Source organism: Armigeres subalbatus, chromosome 2 (assembly GCF_024139115.2).
Source record: "Armigeres subalbatus isolate Guangzhou_Male chromosome 2, GZ_Asu_2, whole genome shotgun sequence".
In the NCBI taxonomy this organism is placed as follows: Eukaryota; Metazoa; Arthropoda; class Insecta; order Diptera; family Culicidae; genus Armigeres; species Armigeres subalbatus.
Window position 1 is genome coordinate 62,910,685 of NC_085140.1, and position 22,119 is coordinate 62,932,803.

General features: G+C 37.9%; 1 protein-coding gene across 22 annotated transcripts in view; it reads left to right on the forward strand.

The window, feature by feature from the left end:
- LOC134208741 (sorbin and SH3 domain-containing protein 1) overlaps positions 1-22,119 on the forward strand; it is a 453,188-nt gene that overhangs the window by 361,209 nt on the left and 69,860 nt on the right. The gene's annotated exons all lie outside the window — the stretch shown is intronic.

Here is a 22,119-nt window from a genome sequence, read left to right on the forward strand (position 1 = left end):
CTCACTATGGAGGGAGTGGGATTGTAGAACCCGTAAAGAACCCCACTGCCTTATTAGTGTGACGTCCTTGAATTGAGTCGCACAAAAATAAAAATAAAGTTCAATTTGTAGACTAATATCACAAACTAATATTCAATCTGATTACACGGTACAACAGTTCAGTAGAAATACTGGCTTCAAATGCCTAACTGGTTGTTATCGACTATAAACTACTCATATGCAGAATGAACCAAAATTTGATTGCATGACTTGTATTTTGCGAACGATGAAAAAAAATCACCGCTGATAGTCAACACTGTCTTGAAGCCTCATAACAGTTACCGGATTCCCCAACAGCGTTTAACCAGCTTTACTCGGTCGCTTCCGCCCCGGTATCCAGTTTCGCAGAAAGAAAAAGTGCAATGACTGCACGCATCATCTTCGATGCAGACCGCACAACGGAACGAATTAAGGAAGTCTGTTGACACTCTACTTTCGCCGCGGCGATGGCATTTGTTCACTACATGATACTGGTAAAAGTAAAAATAGTGACCGGAAGAAGAAAATCAGTATGTTAATTTTTAAGCCTTCATCAATAATGAATGTGATGCCTTGTGTATGCGTCAGCCCGGTATAGGGCAATGATGAGTGTAAACCATTTGGGAATATGGTTTTGGCAATATAAGGCAAAAAGGGTCACACTTAATACATTCTAAGAATGTCAGCAAAATTTCTCTCTAGTAAAAAGTTCAATGATTTTTCTAATTAAATTCAAAACAGTCTCACCGTATGATTCAGTGATTATTCACAAAACAATTATCATTTTTGTTTCATTGTTTACTTTGAGGATTTTGTGGTAGGGTAAGATGTCCAATAGTGGACCGCCTAGTAGCTGGAGTTGAAATTTTCAACATATTATTTCCGCTTGATATCTAATAACAAGTTCTGCACCTTCTCTTCACGATACATACATAAAACACTCAAATGTACGACTTTATTCGTTGAAGTTAACATTTCAATGTCTGACTGAATTCGCCCTATAGTAGACCCCCTGGGGCTCCATGATAGGAAATTGCTTCCCTATAGTCGACACTTCATTTGATTTTGATGTTCCGTTTCGGGACGTTCTTCTTCCCTATTATGGACCCCCTAAAATGTTCCAATAATGGACACTCTCGTGTTTATTTTTTACAAAACAGTAAAAAAAATCATCTAATTCAACTCTCCGTTGGAATGCTCAATGCATGTAATCAAATCATAGGATTGTAAGGTAGGTTCTCCCGATGGAATTTCATAGCAAAATGTGTACATTGTGCTGTAATAATGCAAAAATGGCTGGAGGGTCCATTATTGGTCATGCAGTTGTAAATGTACAAGTAAAACTGCTGGTCACAGAGGATCACATAGTAGTCATAGAATGATTACATCAGAATAGCGAATATCGATATTAAATCGAGCTGGAGAGACAAGGCAATGCTACCCTAAACGATTACGCACTCATCTGAACTTCCCAGACCAGAGGTTCCCAAACTTTTGGATATGTGACCCACCTAGCAGATTCCCATATTGCTTGCGACCCACCAGCACCAGGTACCAAATCCATTGATTTTGTGAAATTGGATAAAAATGAGTTCGCGTTAGATTGGACAAATTATAATAAATTGCTTTATATCCCATCATTGTATTTGTCAAGAATCCGCCAATTTTTTGGATTGGATGTGGGTTGTATTTGAATAGAATTTGAATTGAATTTGAATTGAATTGGGATTGGATTTGGATTGGATTTGAAATTTATTCAGATTGAATTTGAATTTGATTTCGATTTGATGAGGATTGGATTTGGATTGGATTTGAATTAGATTTGGATTGGATTTGAATTAGATTTGGATTGGATTTGAATTAGATTTTTATTGGATTTTAAATAGATTTGGATTTGATTTAGATTGGATTCGAATTGGATTAGGATTGGTTTTGGATTGGGTTTGGGGGCTTACATTTGAATTGTATAAGACTTCTTTCCACTTGCCCAAATATCGTATAACAAAAAAGGCCGTTGACCTCGTTCTGTTTGTTGTTCTTTAATCATCCAATCATTAGTTAGATCCTAATTCAAAATCTATATAATAAAAATGGAATGGTCTGTGTTCGTATCCGCATAACTCGAGAACGCCTGGATGGATTTTATTCATTATTTAAGCAACTACATTCGTTATAGTTTCCGACAGGTTTATATGATATTTCCTTAGTCGAAAATCATAAGTAAAGTTAAGTAAATCGTGAAAAACTAAAATAAAGATTCGTTAACAAATTTTGCATGGGCTGGGCACTTCACGACGCGCATTTTCGCCTACTATGCAGGACAACGTTTGCCGGGTCAACAAGTATGGAATAGATTTGTGGGACGAAATAGTAACAAAATTATAAATTAAGATTTGTCTTTCGCGACCCACCTCTGAACAGCCCACGACCCCCCTGGGGGTCGCGACCCACAGTTTGGGAACCTCTGCAAGATCAGGTCTTTGGAACATCGGAAAAAATAATAACTTCACAGCAGTGTGTTATTAGCAATAGTTATGTGTTTCTTCCAAACGTGTAAAGATCTACCATAGGTTCCAAGATAGTTCATTCCATCTCCGAAGTAAATAATTTGGAATGATCGTGTTAAGGGAGTGATCAGTTTGCTGTTTGCTTGGATACGATGCATTTGGATATTTCTTGGGTTAGCTTGACCGTATAGTACCCTAAAGAAGGACATGTCCTATCTTTTTCAATAAAAATCGGTTGTCCTCTTTTTTGCACGTATCGAAAAAGAAAGAAAAAATAACACGTTTGCTTCTTGTAAAAGAAAATGAATTAATTAGATGTTCCCTTTGACTTGTGATTCCGAGAACAAATTCGTTTAGATTTGAAAGGTAGTGCATGGGGACATTGTCGAAACACGTCGTGAGTCCTCATTGACGTTAGACAATTTCATTTTACAATGCGACAAATAGATTCGGGATTGAATTCATACGTCCATGTTTGGCAATTTGTTGAAAGCTTTTCTTCTTTCTATATCATATATTCCGATTTTTTTTAAACTTGAGAGATGGGTAAGCAGGATTACAGATTTTTGACCAATGATGAAAAATTTCAACAACCTATTCGAAGCGTGCATACAGGCGGCCAAAAATATTATCTTCCTATTTTCGAGCTTATAAGATGTTTTTGACAGGGTTTGCAGAAATCGCTCTCAATAGATAACGAACAACGATAAAAGAGAGGCAAAAACTGTTCCGAATCATAACAAGCAATGATAACAAATTTATCAAACTTGTATACAAGTGCGAAAAAACAGAATCGGATAGGCAGTCCCCATAGAAAAATGGTGATTCTCGCTTTGTTTTCGCTCATTTCGTGTTGGTTACTGCACAGCTGTGTAGAACAAGTTGAAATGCATCATTAGAGCCAGTGCTCCCCGCGTTTGGAGCTTTCTAAAAGAAATGTATCATGGGGTATGGTCTCCCGAATCAGTTCTATATAATGACAGCTTGCGAAAAAAAAAATCTCTTACGATATGCTACATATCGTAAAAGTATACAGAGATGATAAGTGAGAGACTTGTTTGTAAGCAACAATCTCAGTCATTTCGCGACTAACTTTTGAAAAGGGCGTAATGTTTTGGCTCTTTAACCCGTAAATGCCCATGACGAACTTTTAATTGTGAAAACCATGTATCTCGGAGTTTTTAGAGGTTTTTACTTGATCAAAAAGCTTAGCTTAGCTTGACTGACTGTACTCGTCGTAATTGCTAGTCGTGATTGGCCAAGAAACTACAAATATGAACAGCTCACAATTTGAAAAGTTTTCTCGGGACTAGAAAGCTATTCTCACTGTACACCCAGGTTTTTTTTTACACGGTTGGAATTCTTTAATTTCTCGGTCAACCCGAACTTTCACAGCTTTTTAAATACCACCTGAATTTTCTTTGATTTTTTGTGAATTTTTTCGTGGGGTTAACTCATTGTTTCATTGACGTTGAAGGTCTCAAACGACTTAAACCAAACCGTGTACAAAAAACTGGGTGTACAAGCTTCGGAGTCTCTTTAATTCAAGACCAATAACGATGCCGGCCACGTCCTCACAGTGATTTAGGATAAGGGGAGGAAAATTAGTTCGACACTCATTGCCACAAGAGACCGAGGAATCCGCTACATCTCCATGAGCGCGCTGGAAAAAATAGTATGTTAATTTGGAAGGAAATCTATTGGAAATCGCCTTGGTAAACAACTAATTATTTCTTTTGAACGACGCCATATTCTTGATGATACTAAGACGGAAAAACAAGGCGTGTCTAACATATTTTCCCGAATATAAATTCAATATCTTAACTACTTCGCGACGACTAAGACACGCACTGTACTCACTTGCTCGATGGCTACTGTAAACTATTGAAGATCGCGCTTGTTTCGACCGGAGCAAAACGCAATACATGCGCATGAGCCACCGAACGCAACAACATACATGCATTTGTTTGAAACGCATTTTTTCTAAAATTTGCCTAAATATGATGTCTGCAGTGGTGGAAATACTCGCTTCACGAGTAAGAAAATAGTGTAATTAGGCCTACCAAAAATGTCACACTCGCGCGAACCTACTGCCTGCATTTTTCTAGCGCTTGCTTTGTTCGCGAGTATGGGCAGAGCAAAGACAAAAAGTAGGGCAGTATTTTGTTCAAGAGTAGAAATCACGGTCGCGAGTATTTGTAGTTACTTCGAATACAATGAATAAATTTGACTTGACATAAACACAATAACAATAAACAACTGCTCGAACATCCATGATAAACATATTCCGAGGTTGTTTTATGACTTTTTGCAAATTAACTCGAATGACTCCAGGGGCATGCTACTGTCATCATTTCGCCTACTCAACATGGTTATGTTTTTATTTTGGTTTCGTGTTGTTGATGCATACCGCGCATACGTGTCAAACGTAAACATAAAAATTTTTTTAGTTGTGCGTTGAAATTTTTAAGTTCGTGGAGAACATCGTGGTTTTCACCTTTTTTTATAGCCTAATTAGTGCTAATTGGAGGAAATAGCAGCAGTATGCGGTGCTTAATAGCGTCATGCATAAACGATATGCATTTGCGCAAAGAAAACGGCGGTTCTTCAACACACAGGTAAGCGTCAACCGAACGTAAACATTACTTTTCTAAGGTTATTTTTTCCACTCAACATTCCAATTACAGGATTCCGACGAATCCGGACAGGAACGCCCGCTGGATTCAAATTTTATCCGGAACAGATTGCTTCATGGGTGAGAACGCGAGGATATGTTCGAGACACTTCTACGAAACTGATTTCGTTTTGGTGAACGGGAAAAGGAAGCTCAAGAAGGATGCGATACCTCGTTTATTTCTAACGGAGATAGACGAACAGTATGCCGTAGCCATAGCTTTGAATGACCGCTACGCTAAAGTCAGGGTACCACTTGGCACCATAACGAATCAGCAACAAATACCATCAAACAGTGACTCTGATGTCGGAACAATTCGAGCACGCCTACAGCTAAATCTTTTGGCTTCGGATAGCGATGATCCCGTGGGGTTTAAAGAGAAACCATCACCACAAAAATCCACAGTAGGCCAGACAAATCAGCTGCCTCAATCGAAACATCTAAGCATCGGACTGACAACGACAGATCAGCCGACTCAATCGAACTACCTAAGTATCGGACCGACATCAATTACACAGTATTCACCAGTGCATCCGGTCGTTCCAGTGAACCATATGCCACCTATCAAAAGCACAAACGCGACTCCTATGGTTAACTCAACAGCAGGGATCAAACGGTCAGTATTAAGTTAATTTATTTATGCTACAATCACTCATTAAATGTGGTAAATTTTAGGATCAGATATGCAGGTGATGTAAAGAATATTTCATCGCTCACACCACAGCAAGCACTACAGGCGATTCCAGTGATTCAGAATCAGCTTCAACGGTCTGAAAACGTACAAACCGTCTCAAGCAGCAAAATATACATTTGCGAAAGAAAGTTGCCAAATTTTCTAGTATTATGACTGAACTGAAGAAGCACGATTTGATCAACGGTCAAGGAGAACTGATTTTACAGGTAAATGATTTAAAACAAATCCGTTACACATAATCATTTAATATTAGTGAATGAGTCTGTAAACGTACCACGTTGAGTTTTTAAGTGAATATCATCGGTTTTATTCACCTGAATATTTATATATTTATTCCAGGAACTGGATAGGAATACTGAACTGTATAGAGAACTTTTGTATGGACAACAAGGTGGATTCTTTAGCTCTGATATGCGAAGATTTGCGACAACACTCAATTTTTACTCTGCAAAAGCTTATCAATTCGTCCGAGAATCATTCCAGAATACGCTTCCTCACCAACGCTCCATCGTAAGATGGTACCGTTCTATCAATGGTGAACCTGGATTGACCTTTGAATCACTAGCTGCGATTGAAGCAAAAGCGAAGGCCCTTAATGGGCGTCCGCTTCTCGTTAGCCTCTGTATGGATGAGGTCGCAATCAGACAGCATACGGAATGGAATCAGTATAGGAAGAAATTTGAAGGTACTGTTGACTTTGGAGACTCTTTTAGTTTTCTCAATGCTACCACTGAAGACGGCTTACATGTAGCTAAAGAAGCATTAGTTTACATGATCTCATCTGTGGAGGAAAACTGGAAAATTCCTGTGGCTTTCTTTTTCATTAACGGCATTGGAGCATCGGACAAGAAATCGTTAACTGAGACCATACTGACTGCACTTCACGACGTAGGAGCAACGGTGATCGGGCTTACTTTCGACGGAACGGCCACTAATATTGCAATGGCCAATGCTTTGGGTTGCAACCTTCGTGTCAACAATAAACCGTTCAAAACAAACTTCAAGCATCCATCTACCAACGAAAATGTCTTTGTTATTCTCGATGCTTGTCACATGCTGAAGCTCGTGAGAAACATGTTTGCTTCCAACAGGTGCCTTCTAACAGCAAGTGGAATAGCTGATTGGAACTATGTGCAGAAACTTAATGAGAAGCAAAATCTATCAGGTATAAATACTATAATATAACTAATATACAAATTAACTTTTAAATATGAATTATTCTAGGCATGAAGATAGCTCAGAACTTGTCGGATCGTCATGTGCATTTTCAGAATCAGAAAATGAAAGTTCTATTAGCTGCCCAAACGCTGAGTGAAAGTGTTGCAAATGCACTCGAATCTTTGAAATTCATCGATCCTGAGTTTGCCAACGTGGATGCAACGATTGAGTTCATCAGAGTCTTCAACAATGTTTTTAATATCATGAACTCGAAAAATTTCGCTGCGAATGGCTTCAAAAACCAATGTGTGAGGCAAATTTTGACAACTTGAATGCAGTTATGACATCCGCCGAGCTCTTCATCCGGGGTATTATGTTACCGTCCCATGAAAGTATCCTCACAAGTCCCTGTAAAACTGGGTTTCTAGGATTTTTAGTGAATATCCAAAGTTTTCGGATATGTACATTGAGTATGTACGGGAGAAAAACTGTTGTCTCATATTGCCACCTACCGCTTTAGTCAAGACCACGTTGAAACGTTTTTGCTGCAATTCGTGCTAAGGGGGGATGTAATAATAATCCGACCGTGTCTCAATTTAAGGCTGCGTATAAAAGATTGATTACGCACAATAGTATTAAGAGTACGTCGAAAGCTAATTGCGTGGATTTTAATGAATCGGTGATGTTGGTAGCTGAAGAGAAAACGAAGCAATGTTTGAGCAGAATGAATGACCGCCGCTTTGAAAATTCAGAAGATGTTGAGGGCTTTGAAACTGTGAAGGCTAGGCTGTTGAATGAAATTCCTTGTGTAGATACGTTCACGGACGATTCTTTCATAGGCACAGCTTTGCAACGGAACTCACATTCTGTACAAAAGAAACTTCTCCAAGCAGTTCGGTGCAAAAAATGTGTGGACGGTATATTAGGTGATCAAACAGTAGGGCTTGTGAGCAAAAGCATCTATCTCATATGTAAAGTGACTGAGCTTGAATTTACGATCCTGGTTTCAGATAAGAAAAGTTTCAATGTGGCTAAGTATTATGAGGTGCTGTTTGGTTGTACAATGCAGAGACTTCAATGTCAGTTTGAGGAAGTGTTCAGTAACTTGACTCGGCATATTATTGAAGATAATGAGCCTAGTGACAACCATAGGATTTATCTGATGAAGATAATAATTGATTTTTATTTGGATCTCAAACTGGCATGCTACGCCAAGACAGTCATTCCATTCAAGCAATCTACTAGAAGCAAGTTCACTAAACTTATTTTGTTCGAGGGTCATTAATCATTTGTTCTAAACAAACCGAATTGAAGAATATACAGTATGTAAACCATTGAACTTATTTGGGAACAATAAAACTCAATTTCAAACATTTAAAATTAAGCTTTTTTCTAAACTTTTCAGCTGCTAATTTTACCCTGCTCAAATAAACTGTAATTAAGATGGCATAGTACGGGAAAGTTAACTAACCACGTAAAGGATTTTTATGGGTTTCTCAAACTTTCTTCCTCCGCTTTGTCATACAAATTAGCGTACGAAAAGAAAAGACCCTTTCCTTCCTGCATTACCCCTACGTACGGCCGCTAATCACAACCGAAATTTTCCTGTTTTTTTTCAATCCTCCGCTTGCCCCACATAGGGTCAATTTCTTAACCATCGATAAAGTATTATGCGGTGCTTATCCATACGATAAACCTGGTGTAAGGACTAAACGAAGTTAAAAATAATCGGCCCTTGGAAATCTCATCTCAAGTAGGTTATCTATAATCTGCATTGTCGAAAAACCGTCACGATTTATTGCAAAGTCAGTCGACCAAGAATTACGACAAGATAAGCAAGATTCAATTTCATATAATTCAACATTAACAGATAACAGATAGTCACGTTTCTCGATAGCCTGATGATGTATGCAATTTCATAATAGTTTGTAACTTAATTTCAAAAGTATAGACACCCGATGACTGATTGATTTATCACTTGGTTGAGATAATGCTAGATATATTTAATAATAAAGCTCGATGATTTATTACAATGACACGCAATTTGAAAAATAATTTGGAAATTGAAAAAATACTACATCTTTTCATCGAGAAATAATTAATTACCCAAAATACGTAAAATTGTACTATGATCCGCCTACCCTAATGAGCCTTTTCTTGGGGTAAACTCAACAAAAAGTGGGTACCAAAATGCGAAGTACCAAAACGCATGTGAGGTAGATGGGTTATCTATGGATTTTGACAGCTGTGTCGCCCCTCTGAATGACTCGCGAATCGCGAACTCGTTCGTTTTTTTTTTTGTTTTCTCTCTGCGAGTAGTTGGTAGGCAAGATAAAGGCAAAACAAATGTTCACGAGTATTTTGCATATAGGTTGCTTCTCGTTTTGAGAGTGAGGTTCGCAGATTTTCACCACTAGAAGTCTGTGGTGCAATGAGTTTTCATCACAGAGGGCTGAAATTTTAGGAATCTAGGTTTTAGTTAGATTTTTGGCCACCCCTTTCTCCATAGTCGTGTTCTGTGATGATCTTTAAGCAAACTGAGCAGGGGACCCGGGTAGAAGAAAAGAGCAAAAGAATAACAAATTTTACCATTAACATGAGAATAATCGAAAAGTCAAATCTGATATTGGTTTGTTTGGTATAGTTTCTTCGCTATAATAGCAAAAATAATAATGTATATTTTTCTAGCGGGGGGTTCCGTTGCGTAGTTGGTTACACGTTCACCTTACAAGCGTATGATCATAGGTTTGATTCCCAGCCCCTCCACCAAGGTCAAACCCTCGTCAGTCGTCGGATGCTCAGTCTATACGGTGGCGTATTCAGGAACATTATAATAATAATAATATAACCAATAGCAAAATATTTGAGAAAAAGAAGCGCAAAATCTGTTATTATGCATATGCTGAAGTTCTAAATGACAAATGATGACAAATTAAGGTATGAGTGCAAAATTTGTTCGTATCAAATATCAAATTTTGCTGTTGTTGGGATGTTATTTTATGTTATTTGTGAATAGCATAAAAATAACAAAACTTGATATCAAAGCAATATTTGTTATTATGCTATTAGTTTGTTTTTCACCTCTACCCGGGGAGCGACAGTGTTCAGATATTATAGCATTAAAAATCGTCCACCTCATGAGATATCAATGAATGAAATGGGATTTCAGGTAAATGAATTATGAAAAAGTTGTCTTACCCTGTTCATATACTTGACAGCAAACTTTTTGGCCACTTGTTATTTGTTTGCGTGTTTATCATAATTGTACCAATTCTGGCTGTGTTCAAATTTAATTCGCTATGGATAAAGTAAAAATCAGCTGAATATAAATCAAACAGATTGCTACCCAAAGGGCTCATTGGAATATTTACTGTGCTGCAGTATTCTCAAAACGTGACATATGCGCCAAATTACAACCTACACGTTTTCCATTTTTCTGTTAACTTTCCATTGTTGTAATAAGTACAACACATATTGAGTAAAAATGAGATATCTTTTTAGTCAGTTGACCAATTTGCATCAAACCACCATGTATTCCTCAAAAATTAATATTTTACAACAGATCCCTTAAAACCGTAGACATCCAAGACCATTATTTTTACTGACGTTTTGGTGATTATTTCACATATTTTTGTAAACTTTTTTATGTAACCAAACGTTTGGCGTATTTCAATCCGTTATTTATTTTTATTTCACATTAAAATTATGTTTCCGTTGGCATTTTTTATGATTTAGTAATTTTCTCCTTTATCTGCCCAGTTTAATAACTAAGGCCATTTCAAAGCAACCGATTATCCTGTATAATATTATAATATACCGTGAAGTACCCAATTTTTGCGCACTTAAAATGTACAAATATTCAAAAATTTGTAGTATGAATCTGAGACAATTTTAAGTTCCTTATTCGCGCATGAAAATAGTATGGTTCCAAATTTATCGCAAAAGCGGCCCTAATTTTGCTCATGTGCGGAATTAAATATCGTATGCAATACAATCAATTGACCTATAGAAGCATGCAACCACTGTTTAGAATATGCAGATAGGGGTATCAGATACCCATCGGAATGGTATGCCCCTTTAGTCGGAATGATATGCCCCTGTATTTCGACCCTGGAACTTTGCTTAGATTTGCCTCATGATTTTTAGTTCACACATGACATAATTCCTAATACATCGTTGCCTTCTGTAATATAAACCATATTTAGAGAAAAAAAAAAGGGCATTGTATGGGCTGGTGTAGGGTAAGACGGTATAATATGCCCCCCCTAAGACAACTATTCGGTAACTTTTTACTTTTCAACGCAATTTATGTATTGTGTTATTTGGTAGTCCAGAAAGTCGCTAATGTATTGCCCGTGAGTAATCATATAAAAATATTACAGATAACACGTAATAAAGCTTTTTTGAAAAGTCGTGAAAAAATGGATTTCAAAAAGTGCCTGGGTAATACGCCCCACCTTTACCAAAGACGTTTCATAGCCCTTCATTAGTATTTTATCAATCCCATAATAAAAAGGCTACAAATCCTTATGTGCTTGACATTAAAAAAACCAACATAAGTCCGTTTGTTGGCAGGTTGGAATTACATTTCAATAGTTTCCATATAATTTGGTAGCAACTGCTGCAAGCTCGCCGCTCTTGTGTCCAGTTTGTAAGGGCATATCGTCCTGCTCATACTGGGGCGTTTTGACCAGTGAAACATATTTTTGAAAATCGTTACATTTTTGAAGATCGAAGCAATTTTATATCATATTAGCCACTGAGAAAAGTTATTCTGCTTCCCAACTGACTGTTCCAGTGCAAGTTTTGCTAGCGTCGCTCCAGTATGTTGAGCAAACGGGGAAGGGTTATTTAGCCGAAACCCATTCTGCCGAAAGCCATTTGGCCGAATGCCACTAGGCCGAAAGTCATTTGGCCGAAAGGGTCATTTGCCGAAAGGATCATTTGGCCGATAGGGTCGTTTGGCCGAATGGGTCATATGGCCGAAAGGGTCATTTGGCCGAAAGGGTCATTTGGCCGAAAGGGTCATTTGGTCGAAAGGGTCGTTTGGCCGAAAGGGTCATTTAGCCGAAAGGGTCATTTGCCGAAACTGTCATTTGGCCGAAAGGATAGTTTTGCCGAATGGGTCATTTGGCCTAAAGGGTCATTTGGCCGCAAGGGTCATTTGGATGAAAGGGTCGTTTGGCCGAAAGGGTCATTTCACCGAAAGGGTCATTTGGCCGAAAGGGTCATTTGGCCAAAAGGGTCATTTGGTCGAAAGGGTCATTTGGTTGAAAGGGTCGTTTGGCCGAAAGGGTCATTTGGCCGAAAGGGTCATTTGGCCGAAAGGGTCATTTGGCCGAAAGGGTCATTTGGCCGAAAGGGTAATTTGGTCGAAAGGGTCATTTGGTCGAAAGGGTCATTTTGCCGAATCCAGCTTTTTACGAGTCGGTGACATAATTCTTTGAATCACTTTGAAACATACCTACATTTTTTTTTCTTGTTTTAGGTGTTCAAAATATAAATTTGGCAGGCGCATTTGGATCAATAATGATTCAGTACATTCAAAGTTAGTTGCCTATATGCCGGGTATTAAGCCACCCGGAGTGGAAATTAATTACTATGTCTGAAACTTGATTATCCATATGCACAACATGTGATAGATTTAGTTCGGAAAAGCTATTTGTCGGGTCGGGATCTGACGACTAACTGGCACAACCTCACACAACCCTACTTCATTGAGCGCCGTTGCTAATGAAGCAAGTGTGTAGGAGCCGGACAATACTAAATACTCATCCTACTTGGTTGGCATGTGTACAAAAATACATATGAGAGAGTTAGTTCTGAAAATGTATTGCGAGAGATCGGCTGGTACCTGGTGCTGGGAATTTGGTTTCATCAGTACCCGCTAAGCTGCGGTGGACGACGGAGGTCCTTCGTAGCTTAGTAGGGAAAGCACCTGTCTAGCGAACTGGGGTCGTGGGATCAAAGCCCACCGAAGGGGCGGTTACCCTCCAATACCTTTTCCGAACTAAATCTATCACATGTTTTGCATATGCATAATCAAGTTTCAGACATAGCAATAATGATTATTTAATACAAGGACACAAGCGTTCTACCTATTGCTGCATCAATAGAGCAAAATGCTTAGTTCGGACATTATGTGATCCTTCGGAAAACCTAAAAACTATGGTTTTTGGGCGTCATGTGGAAGGTTACAAAATAAGAAATGATTTGATTCGTGAATGAGATCATTGTTCATTCAAAACGTTAGGTAGGCATCTTATGGTCTTATGCAATATGTACTAGTTATAAAAGAGAGTGCTTATTGGAGGAAGACCGAAATGGGATAAACATTTTTTCTCACATCCGTAAACTTTAACACCAACGACATGGCAAATAGCAGTGAAGGGTTTACGTGCAGAGGCATTACACCAACAATAACACGGGGATGCTCGGGAGAATGGACAGTATTGCACAATATTCACAGAATTAAGAACGATCCGTAATTACAGGCGTGGTATTGTTTACTGCAGGCCTAATTTTTTATTAGTTTATAATTATTTTATTAGTAACCCTTGTTGACACCGGGTGAACACTACACTAATCTTCCTTTGTCAAGGCATTTTGTCAACATTTTCGATTATTCATCAAATTGCATTTAAATTGATTCCTAAAATAGAAGAATAATTAGCATATAATATGAAAGAATATTAAAATACGTGAATTTTGTTGTTTTTGGTGATTTCAATTGAATTTTCTTGTATTGATTATAAATAAACAACTTAATGAATCTCGATGGTAACGGAAAAATGAGAACTCTACTTCATGGCTACCAAGATTTTATTAAAAAGTAGTCAAATTCGATTCACCCCTTGGAAATATATGGCTAGCGTAAAAAGCTGGATAGGTCATTTGAAAAGTGAGAAATTAGGAGTAAGAAGAGAGACGTCTCAATTCTCATTTCTCACTTCTCACTGTAAAAAATGAGGAGCGCGAAGTGATAAATGAGGAAATAGAAGGAGTAGTCTGGTTTCATGTCATCAAACATAATTGTACATCCGGGAGCCATCTCCGGTAGTAGCAAGCTATTTAGCTAATCTGTCTAAACAGAATTGCAATGTCTTAGTCAAGGCCTTGACAGGTCACTGCCGACTGAACTATCACATGGCAAATCATCTGTTTTTGATAGTTGTGAATCCGATTATGGAACTTCTCATCATCTAATATGTAACTGCCCAGTCTATGCACAATTGCGCTTCCAAATATTTGCTAAACACTTACTTAGTGAAATTGACTTCAGAAACCTGAACCTTCAGAGTATTTTGTTGTTCATAACCCGTTGTGGTAAGGAGCTATAAGCACTTGTACGCTTATGCATTGTATGCCCTCTTTAAGGGCCCTTTTCCAAGCATTCCCTTTGTTCTTCCTTCCACATTCCTTTCCTTTTTGTTTACTTCCTTTTCCGTCGGGTGTGTGATGAAAAAGGCTGTGAAGGCGATGCCACAAATCTCCCAAATTGAGGTGAACGTGTCCCTGGAGCCGACGTTCTGATACCTGATATCTGATACAAATGATCAATTTGGCCAAATTACCCTTTTGGCCAAATTACCCTTTTGGCCAAATAACCCTTTCGACCAAATGACCCTTTCGGTCAAATGACTTTCGGCCTAATGGTCTGTTCGGTCAAATGGTATATTCGGCCAAACAACTTTCGGCCTAGTGGCATTTGGTCAAATGACTTTCAGCCGAATGGGTTTCGGCCAAACGACCCTTCCCCGATTTCTCAAGACAACATTAATCGAAGCGACGTCGCCGTCGGTGGTAATCCACACCACGCCACAAAATTAGATACTAAGCATATGGAATGAACTTTTCGGATTCTATTCAGTTTTAAATTGTCGATTCCTGTCCATCATATTGCTTATGTTTCGTTAAAATGTTGCAAATGAAACTACGAAACAACAATAAACGAAATTAGGCACCCTACTCACATTTTTTCGTGAAAAACATTCAACAATAATAATATTTTGTAATTTTCCCGATTTTTAATTGTCAAAGTAGGTACCTATAAAATTGAAAAAAAAAATTATGATGCGTGAATATAGGGCGCCTCACGCGCTCCGACGTGTTGTACACCGTTGACTCCCCCAGGAAATTTGTTTCGGTCGGAGTAAAATCGGAACGTCTGTGGGCAATTTGTATGCCTATGTTGGACAGTACAACTTGCCCACAGACGCTCCAACTTTACTCCAACCGAACCAAGTTTTCTGGGAGCGGAGTTAAAGATGTACAACATGTCGGAGCGGTGGTTGAGCCCCTTGGACCCTTTTGTGAATAATACACATTCATCCGATTTTAAGGTGGAATGCATTGGAACTTTATTTAATTAAAAAAACTCACTAATAACACCTTGACTCCAAGTCTCAATTCCCTCCAGAACCACCTTTCGGTATTATTTGAGGCCTTAGGGTGTAGGTAATTTGTGCATTTGGTACACTTTCTAGATTGGCTCGTTGTATGATCTCGACCCGAGCTTGAACCTCAGATAATCCCCGGCAGTAGATTTATTCTATTCCGGCAGCGAGCACTCTAGTGGTGTGATTTCTCTCGAAATCAACGGCCCGCTTTCGCGGAAGGTTGTTAAAAGTAATCCGCATCACTCTTAAGGACACAGTTTGGAAGAGTACCACGATGGCAGTCAATATAGCACCAGCCAGCAACGGGTCAATTCCACACCACCACCCCTCTACTTGTTGTTTATAACAGTGGAAGGATTGAAAATAGCATCTGTGACCAGTGCTTACTTTCAAATAGTTATCAGCATACAATGGATTATCTCAAGCTGGACAAAGTCCACAATATTGAAACAATGTCACATTAAACTAAATACAGGGTCCGGTAATTGAACTGTAACATAATTGAGTACAAATATGATTATACAAAATACGTATCAGACCGCATCGTGCTTTCGTGCTGTGCGGTTCTTTCTCTCTTTGCGGAAGGAAGTTTTTAATACTACCCGAAGCTATTTTAATTTCAACGGTGCTTCTTAGCGCTATTTGTACCCACTGATCCCGTTACGATCTTTGCAAGGACCCGTGCCTTCGTTTTACGTTGGACCCGTTTGCGGAAGTAAAATTCCGACAAGCGGTGGTAATCCTGCAGGGACACCGTTCTGGGAAAAACCTCTTAGAAGGTCACGTCTCCACGCTCAGCAATGAGTATTAACAAAAACAAGAGGAAGGAGTCTCTGAATTCTCCACTTCCATCAAAGAAACAAGGTTTCAAGACCGTCCTGCCCAAGCGCGGAAAAATAGAAGGAAGCTGGAGAATTCAGATATTCCTTCTAACTCTAATATCGGAAATAATTCTTCTCCAATCGAACTGAGCAATCAGTTCGATTTGATTAATGATGAAATTGAGCAAATCGAATCTACCTCTAGCCCAGGTGATTCGATTCATGCGAAAAAGCAAAGAATTCCGCCAATTGTGGTATCTGTTGCCGAGTTTTCTGGCTTCCGGAATGAGATTTTGAGTAACCTTCAGGGGATCAAGGTTTCATTTCAGATTGCTAGGAAGGGTGACTGCCGCGTTTTGCCGGGATCCTTTGACGATCGCAAACGTCTTCTTCACTATTTAACTGAGAAGCGCCATAAATTCTTCACATACGACGACAAAACTGAGCGATTGTTCAAAGTCGTCTTGAAAGGTCTCCCAGTGATGACAAATCACTGGATGAGATTAAATTGAAATTTCTCAATTACTTGGATTTTCACCAGTCCAAGTAATTAAGATGAAAAAGAAATCCCATTCTGGTACTTCCCAGAGGGCATTTCTCAAGAATTTTATTTAGTTCATTTTAACAAAGTGAACTAAATAATATGAAAAGTTTGGAAAAGGCCTGTATTATGTCTCATGTCTGTGTTACATGGGAACATTTCCGCAGGCCTGGGGAAATTTCCAAAACCCTACCCAGTGCCGTAAGTGCCAAAAGTGGGGTCATGGAACCAAACATTGTCACATGGATGCTAAATGCATGATTTGTGGTGGAACCTCTCACGCCAAGGATGCATGTCCTGTGAGAGAAGATTCCAATAAATTTAAGTGCGCAAACTGTGGGGGCAATCATAAATCCAATTTCTGGGAATGCCCTTCACGCAAAGTTTTGAATTCCCGTGCAAAATTGATGACGGGAAATTCCAATCGGATCCCAGATTCGACGGGTAGAAATTTTCAAACGCTCAAATTTCGAAACCGGTTACCGGTCGAGCAATTCATACCCACCACAATTCACAAACAAATTTTGCCGCTCGTCAACGGGTAGCAAGCACTTCAGTAAATTCCAATTTTTCCAATGTACCCACGTATGCAAACATCGCTGCTGGTAGACAAAATTTCTCTTTTCAAAATGAGGTTTATACCCATGCACAATAGGAAAAAAAGGAGGTATTTTTGGCCAAAATTATGAATCTTGCAATAAACGGTGGTATTCATCATAAAAACATAGATAGAGAAGAAAAATATTTTTTCTGAACCTTCAATGGGGTATGGAGCTAATTTTCGGCATAGCATCGATTTTTGTCATATTCTACAAAACCAACGGAATTTGATCACTTTTTGGCTTGCAATAAGCCTGTTTGATGCTAGATAACATATTAATGGTCATATACTGTATATTCGTGTCACAGACAAATGGACGCAACACAGATTTCCTAAAATGATCAAAAAAGCACTATTAGCTTCTGGCGTTGAAAATTCACTGAGTAGAACTTATTAAACCAACAAAGGAGGGCAGAACAAATTCAATTAACGTCATATTGTGACATCAACGAAATGGATATTCATTTATTTGTTATTTCATTAAGATTTCTTTCATAATTATAAAAAGGTATTGTGGCAAAGAGTTATTCACACTACTAATCCTACACGTTATGACACGTTATGGTTGAATCTATAATTTGTTCCAATAATGAAGTAATGTCAAAATTTTAAATTATGAACAACTTCCCTTCTCAACGCTTTAACGCTGCGTAACGCTTTTCATATGATAGATGATTTTTTCTTGAATTATGCGAAACGGTAAGGTATAACCCTTTCCCTTAAAATGTTATGTGAATTGTGTTCGTCACCAAATTCAATTAAAGTGGCATTATTGAGTAACTCAGATTACAATTTAAAAATAAGAAGTTTACCAAAACACCTGGTTAATCCCCCTAGCAGTAATGTTGTCTTTCTCGTACATTATATGAAAATGTATTTTGGCCATAACTTTTGAACTCACAGTCCGATCAAGCCTATTTTTAATAGGAAACAATGGAACAACTTTCTCTGACGAGTGAAACTTGTTGCGAGTAAATCGGTTTAGAGTAAGTGCTTAAAAAAGAGTTAACACCATTTTTGCTCACACACATACAGACATTCACACACCGTGCACACAGACATCACCTCAATTCTTCGAACTGAGTCGATCAGTATACAACACTATTAGTTTTTGGGCTATTTTAAATGCTTTTAGAGCGATCATATAGCTTCTACGTATACTTAGTACACGAGAAAGGCAAAAATGGGCAATTTTTAAAATTTATGTATCTTACAAAATGGTGAATTTGGGCAGAATTTTATTCACAGTCCTCAAAGTTTAAGAGTTCAATAGTGTAGTGCATGATGTTTTACTTCCGGGTATTGCGGGGTACCAAACTGTTTTGTTCGTTAAATATTGCGTAAAATATGCTTTTACAAAACTACTAAAAACTGAATTCTGGACGGAGCTATTATTACATTTTCAAGTCTGTTGCATAGATCTGTTAAAGAGCTTTGTAACGACATATAAATATGTTACTTTTGAGATAAAAACATGGCAAAGCTGTCCGTTTCTCCAAAAAAACGTAAAAATATCATTTCTAGGAGGGGCTAGTTTGAACGCCCCGTACCCCTCCCTAAAAAATCTAAAAAATAAAAACCGTCCTGATTATAGAAATATAGGTTATTAGCTGAGTATTCATCACATTTTACTCGCCCAAATCGAAAATTTGCCTTTTGGTAGTTTTGGCCACACCTTTATATGGGGCTGTCCTATTGTGCCATGTCCCAACGGAAAATAACGGTCATGTTGCCGATTCAGGTAGCATGACTGCTTCCGATTTTGATTTTTTAACTGAACAATTGCATCACATGATTGATGCAATGTTCAAAGCAAATACCATACCAGAAGCTGTTCAGGTTGGTATAAAGTACACACAAAAAATTGTTATCGGACTCCGTTTCAATGGATCCAAATAATTGTGTGAAAGTTCTAAATTGGAATGCCCGCTCTCTAAAGGGTAAGGAAGATGAATTATTCAACTTCCTTTCAGTTCATAATGTGCATATTGCCATTATAACTGAAACGTATTTAAAACCAGGACTCTCCATTAAAAGAGATCCAAACTATTTTATCTACAGAAATGATCGTCTTGACAGCGCCTGTGATGGGGTCGCCATTGTCATTAATAGACGTATCAAACATAAATTATTTTCTTCGTTTGAAACCAAAGTTTTTGAAACCTTGGGAGTTTCTGTTGAAACAAATTTTGGACAATTTTCCTTCATTGCAGCCTACTTGCCTTTTCAATGCAATGGGCAGCAAAAGAATTTGTTGAAAGCTGATCTTCAAATTCTGACTCGCAACAAATCAAAATTCTTCGTAATTGGTGACTTCAATGCCAAACACCGTTCATGGAATAATGCTCAAAGCAATTCCAATGGTAAAATTTTATTTGAAGATTGTTCTGCGGGATATTATACTATTCAATATCCCAATGGACCAACTTGTTTTTCTTCCAGTCGAAATCCTTCTACAATTGATTTAGTTTTAACGGATTCAAGTCAGCTGTGTGGCCAATTGGTAACTCATGCTGACTTTGACTCTGATCACCTTCCTGTGACATTTGAAATCTCACAAGAAGTTTTTATAATCCAATCAGCTCTACTTTTAATTATCATAGAGCTGATTGGGATTCTATATAAAACGTATATCGATAGGAATTTTGATATTGATATTCCTCTCGATACCAAAAAGTGATATTGATAATGCTCTCGTATCTTTGACAAATTTAATTGTCGAAGCCAGAGGCATTGCAATTCCGAAATGTGAAGTTAAATTCAACTCCATTATTATTGATGACGATCTTCAGCTACTGATCCGTCTTAAAAATGTGAGAAGAAGGCAATACTAAAGAACTCGCGATCCCGCGTTGAAAGTTATTTGGCGTGATTTGCAAAATGAAATTAAAAACGTTTCGCTATTCTGAGAAATACCAACTTTGAGAATAATGTCTCGAAGTTGGATCCCAGTTCGAAACCCTTTGGAAATTAACAAAATTCTTAAACACCTCACAAGCCAATCCAAGCGCTTAAAGCGGGAACTAAAATTTTATTAACCACACGCGAAACGGCTCAAAAACTTGCTCAGCCGTTCGAGAGTGCCCATAATTTTAGTCTAGGTCTCACTAGTCCAATTGAGGATCAGGTTACACGGAGCTTCGAAGACATTCTCAATCAAGAGAATGTGTTTGACCCTTTGTTGGGAACCAATTTGGATGAAGTGAGATCTATTACTAGAAAATTTAAAAATATGAAAGCCCTGGGTGATGATGGTATTTTCTACATACTTATCAAAAACTTCCTGAGAGCTCTTTATCCTTTTTGGTTAATTTATTTAACAAATGTTTTCAATTGGCATACTTTCCAGATAAATGGAAAAACGCCAAAGTTGTTCCAATTTTGAAGCCGGACAAAAATCCAGCTGAGGCTTCTAGTTATCGCCCAATCAGTTTGCTTTCTTCAATAAGCAAACTGTTTGAAAAGATTATTTTAAATAGAATGATGGTTCATATTAATGACAATTCTATTTTTGCTGATGAGCAATTTGGTTTTCGCCATGGGCATTCAACCACTCATCAGTTATTAAGAGTTACGAACTTAATTCGGCTCAACAAATCTGAAGGATATTCGACTGGAGTTGCTCTTCTTGATATAGAGAAAGCATTTGACAGTGTTTGGCATGAAGGTTTGATTGTAAAATTGATGAATTTTAATTTTCCTCTGTACATCATTAAACTGATCCAAAATTATTTATCAGATCGCTCACTGCAGGTAAACTATCAGAATACTAAATCTGATAGATTACCTGTAAGGGCTGGTGTCCCCAAGGCAGCATACTGGGGCCCATTTTGTATAACATTTTACTTCTGACTTACCTGATTTACCACCAGGGTGTCAAAAATCTTTGTTTGCAGATGACACAGGTCTCTCAGCCAAAGGGCGAAGTCTTCGTGTCATTTGTAGTAGATTGCAAAAAGTTTGGATATTTTCTCCACTTACTTGCAAAATGGAAAATTTCCCCGAATGCTTCCAAAACTCAGCTTATAATTTTCCCACATAAGCCGAGAGCTTCTTATTTGAAACCTTCTAGCAGACATATTGTCACTATGAATGGGGTTCCAATTAATTGGTCTAGCGAAGCTAAATATTTAGGACTTCTGCTAGATCAAAAATTAACTTTTAAAAATCACATTGAAGGCCTTCAAACCAAATGTAACAAATATATTAAGTGCCTATATCCACTTATAAACAGAAAATCAAAACTTTGTCTTAAGAACAAACTTTTGATTTACAAACAAATTTTTAGACCTGCCATGTTGTATGCTGTGCCAATATGGGCTAGTTGCTGCAATACCAGAAAGAAGGCACTCCAGAGGATTCAAAATAAAATTTTGAAAATGATTCTGAAGTTGCCTCCGTGGTATAGTACCAATGAACTTCATAGAATTTCTAATATTGAGACATTGCAACAAATGTCCAACAAAATAATTTCAATTTTAGACAAAAATCGTTGCAATCTTCTATTGCAACGATTAACTCCTTGTACCCTTAGTATTAAATAGGTTAAGATTAGTTTAAGTTGAAAACATTGTAATTCCTACATGGTTCAATTCAACCAGAGGAAATATTCTAACTGCCAGAGGCAATTGAAATGTTTTAATAATAACTAAAAAGCGTAACATAGCAAATAAGGATGATAGTGTTAAGAAAACACGGAACACCTA